Source organism: Azolla caroliniana, unplaced genomic scaffold (assembly GCF_043228905.1).
Source record: "Azolla caroliniana isolate FFs.n. ecotype wild unplaced genomic scaffold, voAzoCaro1.0.p SCAF_4, whole genome shotgun sequence".
In the NCBI taxonomy this organism is placed as follows: Eukaryota; Viridiplantae; Streptophyta; class Polypodiopsida; order Salviniales; family Salviniaceae; genus Azolla; species Azolla caroliniana.
Genome location: NW_028230439.1, coordinates 23,889,595 through 23,899,495, shown reverse-complemented (window position 1 = coordinate 23,899,495; position 9,901 = coordinate 23,889,595). Strand labels below are relative to the sequence as shown.

The window sequence follows — 9,901 nt, the reverse complement described above, 5'->3', positions numbered from 1 at the left end:
AATTATTGCGTATAGACTTAATATGTTCCATAAAGTGTAAAGTGAATTCTACGTGTGGTAGGCAATCCTCGTCTTATGAAATTCCCTTCTCCCGTAACTTTCCATTGATAGCTCAGATTCATGTTTAGAAACTTTTGCCACAACCTCATAGTGGTCTCTTTGCGTCGGCTATATGAATACTTTGGTGCTTGATTCCAGAATCCATCTTTTGTCAAATTTGCATATCTTCAAGCATTGTGTTTGGATTTTCGAGTAGAAAAATCCATAGAGATCCTTGTTTGATTATGATTTACAAAAGACTACTATAGGATTACCAAATTAAAGTTCGTAGGTATTAAAATCTCATATTACATAAAAAAGTCTCATAATATTGAATAGATACAAATGAGACCAAGTCTCAACTCCGTTATGAAGTAGCCAAAACAACAATAGGTAAGATAGGGGTATTATAATAGGAAGAACACTTCAGGAGGAGATCCTCGAGTTTCAATTTAGTGTACCCACAAGTGACAACTTTGTCATGAATGCCCCCTTGTGTCACAATCCTAAGCTCAGATGAAATTTTGATAGTGCTTCCGCCTAGTATCGAATCCCTTACTTGAAAATGAGCTCTCTTGTCCCTCATAGAGCTCCTCTTGCAATTAAAAATACTACTCTCCTCTTTTTTAGTGTGCACCTATACTTATATTCTCAAAGTGCATGGTGCATGGTGTGAGGAATATGTTGATTAATAAATCATTCACATTAGCATCCTTCATTCGATCAATTAAAGTCAAGATATTAACTTCGTAGGTTTCAAACCCTTGACAATTTCATTTTGGGAGTAAGCTCTTGCCAATTAAGGTGCATGTTTTTGTTATCTTAACATTCACCTTGCACTTCTCTACTAGTCATATATTCGTCCAAAACTCCAACATTTCATATACCTAGAGTTTTGATGCTTTTCTTCACGTGGACACACGAGATCATGATAATGTATGTCCACATATGGTCCTTTAGCTTAAGTGGCACTTATTCGAAAACAACCCTTTATCTTAATCAATATAAAATAGGATCTAGAAGGGGTTGATGATTTAAACACAAATTCTATGTGTTGAACCTAGGTTCAAGATCCCACAAATTAAAACGCAACAAAGAACTAATGTTGGAACTTGGCAACATGCATATATAGATGGACACTCAAGAGGTTGACTTTTTGACATGACAAAAGTTCTCGATTACCAATTGATTAGAACTTCAACATCCCTCAAGCATTATCAATTAATTATTAATCCATGCTCAATTTCGTTTCATCACCTCAATGTTGTGAGTCATGCACAAGGTTGACTTTTTGACAACAAGAAAGTATTAACTATCGAAGATTACGAATTTCATAAACAATCATAAATTTGGTAGGATATGTTATGTAGAAGATACATTAAAGGGGCTCATCATGAAAAGGAGGATATCCTAGGGCCTAAACAGGTTGAAAAGTTATGAAGTATCTCATGAAATAATACATGGTTAAAAATTCCAAAAACTACCCTTAGATATTACAAGGAGTTTCAACTTATTAGAGCATTTGTAACCTAGATCTCGAAAGATAGTACCTTGCAATTCTAAAATAATTTAGAATGGGTTGTAAAGTTATAACTATTTGCACTTGATCACACTTGACTAATGATGAGAGCCAATATGAATTAAAACGTGTCCTCATTACAATCTACAATGTTATTCAACCAATTACTATCGAAGTTCCAACAATCAATGTTTCATAACTTGTAAGTGTATCAAAGGTGATCTATTGGGTTAATGAGAGGGCAAATTTTGTTGGTTTCCCTTAGGAAGGTAGGATACAAATATGTGTTGTTTTTAAAAGAAATACAAAATATTGACAAGGTTCATATAAATAAAATAGTATTTGTAAATTATATATTTTCTAGTGTCATCCAATTCCAACGGTGTGGCGAGAGGGGCTCATTCAATACATCACGTATCTCATTCAATACATCATGTCCTCTTTCATAGGATATTGACTAGTCATGTAGCAAGGACAATAAGGGCTATTCATGTTGTCGTGTTGTTTTGTTTTAATATGTACAATGCTTTAATTTAAAAGATGAAGAAGACACCAAGAGTAGTCCGCTAAATGAACAACTCATCAAAGATCGAATGGCAAGGTATAAATTATAATGAAACATCTCTTAGAGAATTTCAACCAAACAACTGATCCTTTCGAAATGTGAAGTCGGACGTGTTGTGCTCGCATTCGATTGATTGTCACGACGATTACCAATGTATTCAAAAGAGACGGATGGAGGGCCATTGTCACACACAATTTCATGATGTCAATCTTCAATCTACATTTCATTTTGGCTTTGTTCTCCCTCTCTCTCTCTCTCTCTCTCTCTCTCTCTCTCTCTCTCTTGTTGTGGTTAGTATAAATTGAGTGCAAGAGCCCTGTCCATAGACATGACATTAAAGAGAAGGTGCTAAGGGTAAAGACCTAAAAAAAAAGCCAAAGTTCAAGTATTAACCATCTAGCTTGAATATACCTCATACAAAGTTCATAATTAACTAACATGGCCTCCTCCATCATCACCTCCTCACCCCCTCACACAAGCATTTATGCTTTACTCACATTGATGGTACTCATGTTGTTTAGTGCATCCTCTCTTGTCCTCCTTGTCGGAGCCGCGGACGAGGACCCCCTCCAAGATTTCTGTGTGGCCGACCTCGGCTCCAACATCCCTATAAATGGCTACATTTGCAAGCCTGCGGACACCGTCACCGTGTCCGACTTCACGTCCGAGGCGCTACGCAGCTCGGCCGAGTTCAATGCGGCCCTCGGCTCGGCCGTGAACCTCGCCACCGTGAACGTGTTCCCGGGGCTCAACACTCTGGGCCTCTCCATAGCCCGCCTCGACTTCCAGCCCAATGGTCTCAATACTCCACATGTGCACCCGCGAGCGAGCGAGGCCTTATACCTGGCCGAGGGCACGCTCGTGGTCGCATTCTTGTCGGCCGCGCCCAACTACACTCTCTTCCAGACAACCCTCCAACCCGGGGATCTCTTCGTGTTCCCCAGAGGCCTAGTCCACTATCAGATAAATCCTGACCACGAGAAGCCGGCCAGGGCAATTGCGGCCCTCGGGAGCCAGAACCCCGGAAGGGAGGATGTGGCGGCCGTCATCTTCGGGTCTAAACCTCAGATTCCCGACGAGATACTCGAGAAAGCATTCGGAGTGGACAAGGCAACAGTAAAGGCATTGAGGAAGGGAGTGGCCCCAACTGTGGGCTGACCATGCACCATCACCACTACCAATACTACTCACATTGAGCTATATATATGTGTGTGTGTGTGTGTGTGTTGCTAAGAAATAAGAAATAAGAATAAAATGAATGGATAAGAAGTAGTAGAAGAGAGTGTGTGTATGTGTATACTTATGTAAAATTTGTCTTTTTTAAGTAAGCTGTTTTAGCCTAATTGTGGCCTGTACTCCTATTTAAGTAATTCCCTGTTATTCTCATATTTGGTGTGTATCATTTATATTTAATTTGTTACTTAAAAGAATGAAAGGATCTCATTAAGTCAGGAGAGAGAGGGGGACGCTTAGTTCAACTAGGAAGTGACTCTTTTATAATAATTCGGACCGTTGCGTGCATGTCACAATTAGTCGCCCTCTTCAATAGTTTTGACTCTTATACATTTCCAAGTTTAAAGCACGATATTCTCTAAATTATCATTTTCACAGAAATTAAATCATAATTGTCCCTCTTATTGTAGAGGGTAATTATGTATATTGATCCTATCTTCTATATCCCTCAAACATATATCACCTTATGTCCTTCATTCAAAAGTAAATATCCATCACATGCTTAAAATCATACGTTTAGTATTTTGCAAAACCCATTTTTCTTCAAATTCTGGGATGATTGTGTTATGGTTGCAACGGTAGAAATGGAACAGAAACAATAATATCAAGTTTCAACTGATTGCCAAGTAGAAGGAAATATGGGTGTGGTTTTATACCCAAATATGTGCATGGAACGACAACAGACACACGTCATTGAGCAAGCGCATGGCCCCTTGACTATAATACATGGAATGCTAAGAGACTCAAGTGATGTGCAAGCACTTGATGGTACATAAATGTCTCGGAAACTCAAGTGATGTGCATGGAGTTGGCCCTTTGATGGCATGTCAGACACTAAGGGAAACAACATCATTGAGCATGTGTGTGACACTCTATTGGTATGTGACCATGACATGTTGGTGTGAGGATGTGACCATCATCTCCTCCTCAATACTTAACATTATTGCAACACTAGGTTGTGTTAGGCTTTGGCTTGCATGCCTTTTGATGATGAAAATTAGTGACCAGGTTTGCCACATTGGTGGCATTGGTTACGAGCTCTCATGTGCAATTCAAGTGGGGGTAGCCCAATTATTTGATGCGGTATCAAGGGGGTGGTCATGGATGTTGTAGCCACCACTTGGTGCGAGATGGCATCAAACTTGGCCTACAACTCATCATGTTGTATTGGATAATAATTGAAGTTACGATGTTCAGTGATTGATCATTATCAAAGTAATTAATGTTGTGATTAACACTACTGTATATGTGTTATGTTTGATGTGTGTGTACATGTTTGTGTGGAGAGAATGAAATATATACCAAAAGGAAAAGGGTGCATTTGAATCATGCAGTGCACCTAATTAAGTGACATAAATTACATGGAGAGCAGCCTAATCTTTCGTCCTTTTGAAGGGATTTGAGGTGCTTGCAAAGCTTATCTTCATAGAGATACCAATGCTCCTTCTAGTTGGTAATTGATTGGAATAACTCCTCATGGTATTATTATTTGTGAGAAACACCAAGAGGTCATTGATTCCCTTGCTCGAGTGCTACATTTTTAGTTGCAAGGCAACCCCGACTTTAATAGATTATGAAAGAAAAAATGCTAAAGTTAAAAAACCCATTATTGTTATTCACCCAATGTGTTGAATGCAACATCACATTGTTACCTATATTGTCTAATGACTCAAGTTCCATGCCAATAATCGACTCACAGAAACTTCTTCACTTGCTTTGTTGATTGCTTCTAGGTCACCATTGCACACCAAGACGAACTAGCAAGGATCAAGAGGGATGGCTAACCAACTAGCTAACTTAATGATCAAGTGCACCCTGAATCCCGTGGTATTTCAAATTTTACTAATTACAAGTCCTCACCAAGTTTACATTTTCTCAATTTTCTCCCTACAATGATGTGGTATGAGCATTTGCGTACAAGTGTCTCCCTTCAAGATGCACATGCTAAAACACATACTTATCACATCTCAACAACATGCTCAATAGTTGACCCATGTATTTGCACTACACTAAGTGCATGCTAGAGAAGCAAAGATGAGCTATGTGTTCATGGAAGGAGCATAGTGTTGTAACATATGACCTACAAATAATCACAAGACACAACACATGGCGCTTACAATGGTGGCAAAATCTTTTAAAGTTTTGTTGGACAAAGGCGTTGATACACTATGCACCCACAAGTATGTCATTTGGCAAATAAAGATTTAACGGATTCTATCTCAAAACAATGCATTGACATAAACAAAATACATGATATGCCAAATGCACGATCTAGGGGCACTTGAAGAAGAATATGCTTCAGTACGAAGCTAAAATCAATAACAAAGACCACGTTGACATGATCATATCCACCCAAGGAGCTCAAATTACAAGCATAATTTGAGACAACCAAACTCCAATATGTAACTAAAACTACAACCCCTCATAAGCATCGAAGGTACACACTATTTGAAATGAAATGAGCTTTGTGGTGCAGTCTAGAGAGAATCTTGGGAAGATAGTAAGGAGGCGTGGCTTTAATAAAGCTATAAATGGGAGCCTATTGAACAATGAACCCTAAGAATCATAGGATCTAGGCTCTCACTAGGGAAGAGGAAATCAATGCATCTCCTAATTCCACCAATTTTATTAGATGGCTTGTCCATAACCACAAACATCAACATCCAACAAAGTGAAACAAGTTACAATCAATTCAGATGATACATGCTGACAAATGGAACAATCCTCCTCTATGCGTTTCACAGAAAATCAATAGACAAAACACAAGATGGCTAAAATTCTGAAAACCGAGATAGAGACATCATATTCATGATCAAATGGAAGCTTGATGGGAAGCATAGTCGATGAAAGTTTGCTTCAATTTAAGAGCAGCAGCCGAATTTGTGAAAATAGGAAATCTTGATCACAATCAAGGTGAGTGGATGAAAGATGACATCCACGTCATATATCAAGTCTTGAACTTCTAGGTTATACAATACCATGGTGTTTTTTTGTCACATATCTACAACCTCTAGTGGAAGGATTCAAGGATGTGCCAACTAAATGTCTTATTCATATGAGAAACTTTACTATGTTGACAACTTGGCTAGAAGAATTTATGCAAACTCCAACCATCCACGCTAAAGTGTTAGGTAGATTGGTTAACGGGTGATCATTTTAAGATAAAAGGGAAAGTTAGCCCTCAATTTAATTATACAAAAGTGCGTGTATCACAATTACCTCTATAATAAGTTATGTGGCATCAATATAGATTTTCCTTTGTAGAAGAAAGTAGTTTTCCATGTGTTGTGCGATGAGGTGATGCAAATTCACAATCAAGGGAACATATCAACCTACATAATAGGTTATGTGCCATCAATCTAGTGTTTCCATTGCAAAAGCACATTCTCTTTTATGTTTTATCCAATAAGGAATGAAGGTGATGAAAATTCATGATCAAGGAAACATATATCTAGGAAGGAGTTGGTTGTACATCCTATGGTAACATTCCATGCAAGATGACTCGATTGTCGACATTGACTTCTTGTTAAGGATATATATTAGAAGTGATGTAGAAGTTTGGATCTTATAATGGTAAAATAAAAAATAAAAAATGATTGGATCTCTTTGGTTGCATTCCTTTCGTGAGGTAGGTATCTTAAATAGGAAACATGTATTGGTGTGGTACTTGACATAGTAAAACAAGGTAGCTTGGGTCAGATAGTCCTTGTATGTGCACATGACTTTGATAACATTCAATAACTTAAACTACAAAAACATTGAATGTATTTGTCTTTGTATTATCAATTATAACTTCTAAGAAGAGTTTATGGCTATTACATTGCTTATTTGTACTAGAGAGATTGCATGAGGTGGTTCATCATCGGGAATGAGATAAATAATGCCTACCTCAAGCATGGATGTTAATGTGAACACTTTTCAATGATAATCAAGGGAAGGATGGTGGATTACCTTGTCAATGATATCTTTTCTTATGATAACATGAAATAGACATAATAGTGTTCTGTCTCCAAGTATATAGCCATCCCCCATTCACATGGATGTCCAAATGTGTACACAAACAACGTGAGTCCTATGACGCCAATATTCCTTTTTGCAAAGCGATTATGAACTCCAATGTCCATGGCAAGAAAGTTATCATGAACTTAATAAATACAAATTTATGTGTTTTAATACACAAACTCAATGACACGTTAAATACATCCTATGGCCACGTGGATTGGTTACTACTCTCAACTTCTTGATGATAAACCAATGAGGAATCAAAAGCAAGAAGTTGATTCGATTTTGTAATGTAATCATTTCATGAAGCGCCACCAAATGGGATGCAAAGTAATTACAAGCTTAAGGAGAATACTTATTGAACTTATCACTCCATTCAACATGGTCAGGGAAACCACCCATAAACCTAAAGTTAAAACAATATGTGTGCTCCAATCATTAAATCCTAAGACGGTAACAACCTAGAAATAAATGACAAAATTGATATTGATTCGTGTCATTTTCATATTTGATTATGCCGTTGTCGTGGAGGATTGCGTCCACAAGGAGAAAACTCGCCGACCGCATGTGAACAAGGGTGTGCACGGATGCACACGTAGAGTCTTTATGTACAAACAAATGTAAATATTTACGTGTTGTTGAGTACTATGTACTATGTAGGAGTGTTTTAATAGGTACTTTATGATCGCACGAATAGAGAAAATAATAGGACATGATGGCAGTAAATCGAGGAGAGGATCGGGGATAGAAAAGCGGTCGTGATAACAGCTTGATGTAACAACTTCTCTCTCTCTCTCTCTCTCTCTCTCTCTCTCTCTCTCTCTCCTTGAGCTATAAAAGGAGGGAGAGGAGACTTAGAAGGGATCCACGGTTTTGCAGGGGTATACGTTGTCGGTCTGAGAGCTAAGAGTTTGGTTTCATGCTTTGTGCATTCAGTTAGGGAAGGTGAGGCATCTGCTTGCATAGGAAGCCCATGATCTCCCGACTAGAGGCTCATTGTTTCTATGTGCCTGGGTATGTAGAGCTCGTAGCTCTATCACCGACCGAGTCCGGTTGTAATTTCTTTTTCTTTTTCTTCTGATCAAACATTGGTATTCGTTGTATCTCTTTCTCTGTGTTTGGAGCATCCTTGTCTCTGTTTGAGTCCGTTTCTCTCATTCATTTGAGTCTCTGAGCCCGTGTACTTGACCTTTGGAACCCGACAACAGATCTGGATACGATCGCGTTGTGGGCCCATGCGCTTGTGAAGAAATTTGGATACTCTCTCTCTTTCTCTCTCCAACTCCTTGGTTCAAGGCCCCGCTTGCCCCCTCCTTATCCAACACGTACCTGCGAATACCATGACATCTTTGGTGAACCCTACGTGAAAGGACGACAAAGGAGTTAGGATGGTGAGAGGGGATGATCTCGTAGAAGCTATGGTGGCCGTCGTGAACCGCCTTGTAAACGCCCGTGAGGTCTCATCGGGGCTCGACAGAGCCATTGAAACAATAGTCGGCACGACGGGCCGATTCAATGGAAAGGACGTCACCAACTACTTGGAGGCGTACAAGGCCAAAATGCTTATACGGGACATCTCAAAAGATGAACGGTTATCTGGATTTCCCCGGGTGGTCACACCAACAATCCACGTCGAGGTGCTCGAGGTTCAGGCTCACTGGCGCAATTGGCAGGACTTCGAGGGGTGACTCCTCGAAAGATATGGACTCGACGACTCACTTCGATTGTCAAAGAGGGAGCTTATTGAGTGGGTTGAGCTCCCCAACAAAGGACGGAACACGTCGATGCTTCTCCTAGAATTCAAGAGGTGATTTGTGTGGCTGTCAACGTTGGACTGGATGGTGTTGGACACCTCCTTTTCATCAAGTTGGTCTACCTGCTTGATCGGGAGAAGGTCGGTTGTCTGTTGGAAAAGGATGAAGGGCTCACCACTGACTAGGCCATGGTGAAGACAGTTTGTAGCCGTTTCGATAAATGGTGGGAGTGGAATGACGAGGGAATGTCGCATGCAGGACCGACGACGAGTGGAAGAAGTGTGGGGGATGTGCCGACCCGACCGGATGAAACGAGAAGACGACTCAAGTCAAGGCTTGTTCAGACCAACGTGGTCGAGGGGCCATTTGAGGGAGCGACACTTGATGAGCTAACGAAGACGGTACCCGACCTCCAAATCGCTTAGGCCTAGAGGGAAGGCGAGGGTCCATCACGCAACCGATGCTCGCCCAATGACCTTAGGTGCATGTGGTGCGATGGTCGCCCAATGACCTCAGAGTGTTGGGAAACCAATCCCTCTGGATGGGATTCGGATGAGAACTGGATCAGATGGATTCGGAAGATACCTAGAAACTAGGTCAGATGGTTCCAGGAGGTATCCAGCCGGATTCGGTATGAACCGTAAGAAGGAACAAATTTGTAACTATGTTTCTCATGTGCCTGTCAAGGGCATATTTGTAAATAGTCCTAAATTCATATAAGTATAAATATGACTTAGGGCAATCAATTTGAAAGTGTGGTTGTTATCATTGTATACAGGTTGTACAGAG

General features: G+C 40.0%; 1 pseudogene; it reads left to right on the top strand.

Annotated features, from left to right (window-relative positions):
* The first annotated feature begins 2,457 nt into the window (after positions 1-2,457).
* LOC147865529 (germin-like protein 8-2 pseudogene) lies at positions 2,458-3,511 on the top strand (annotated as a pseudogene).
* The last annotated feature ends 6,390 nt before the right edge of the window (positions 3,512-9,901 follow it).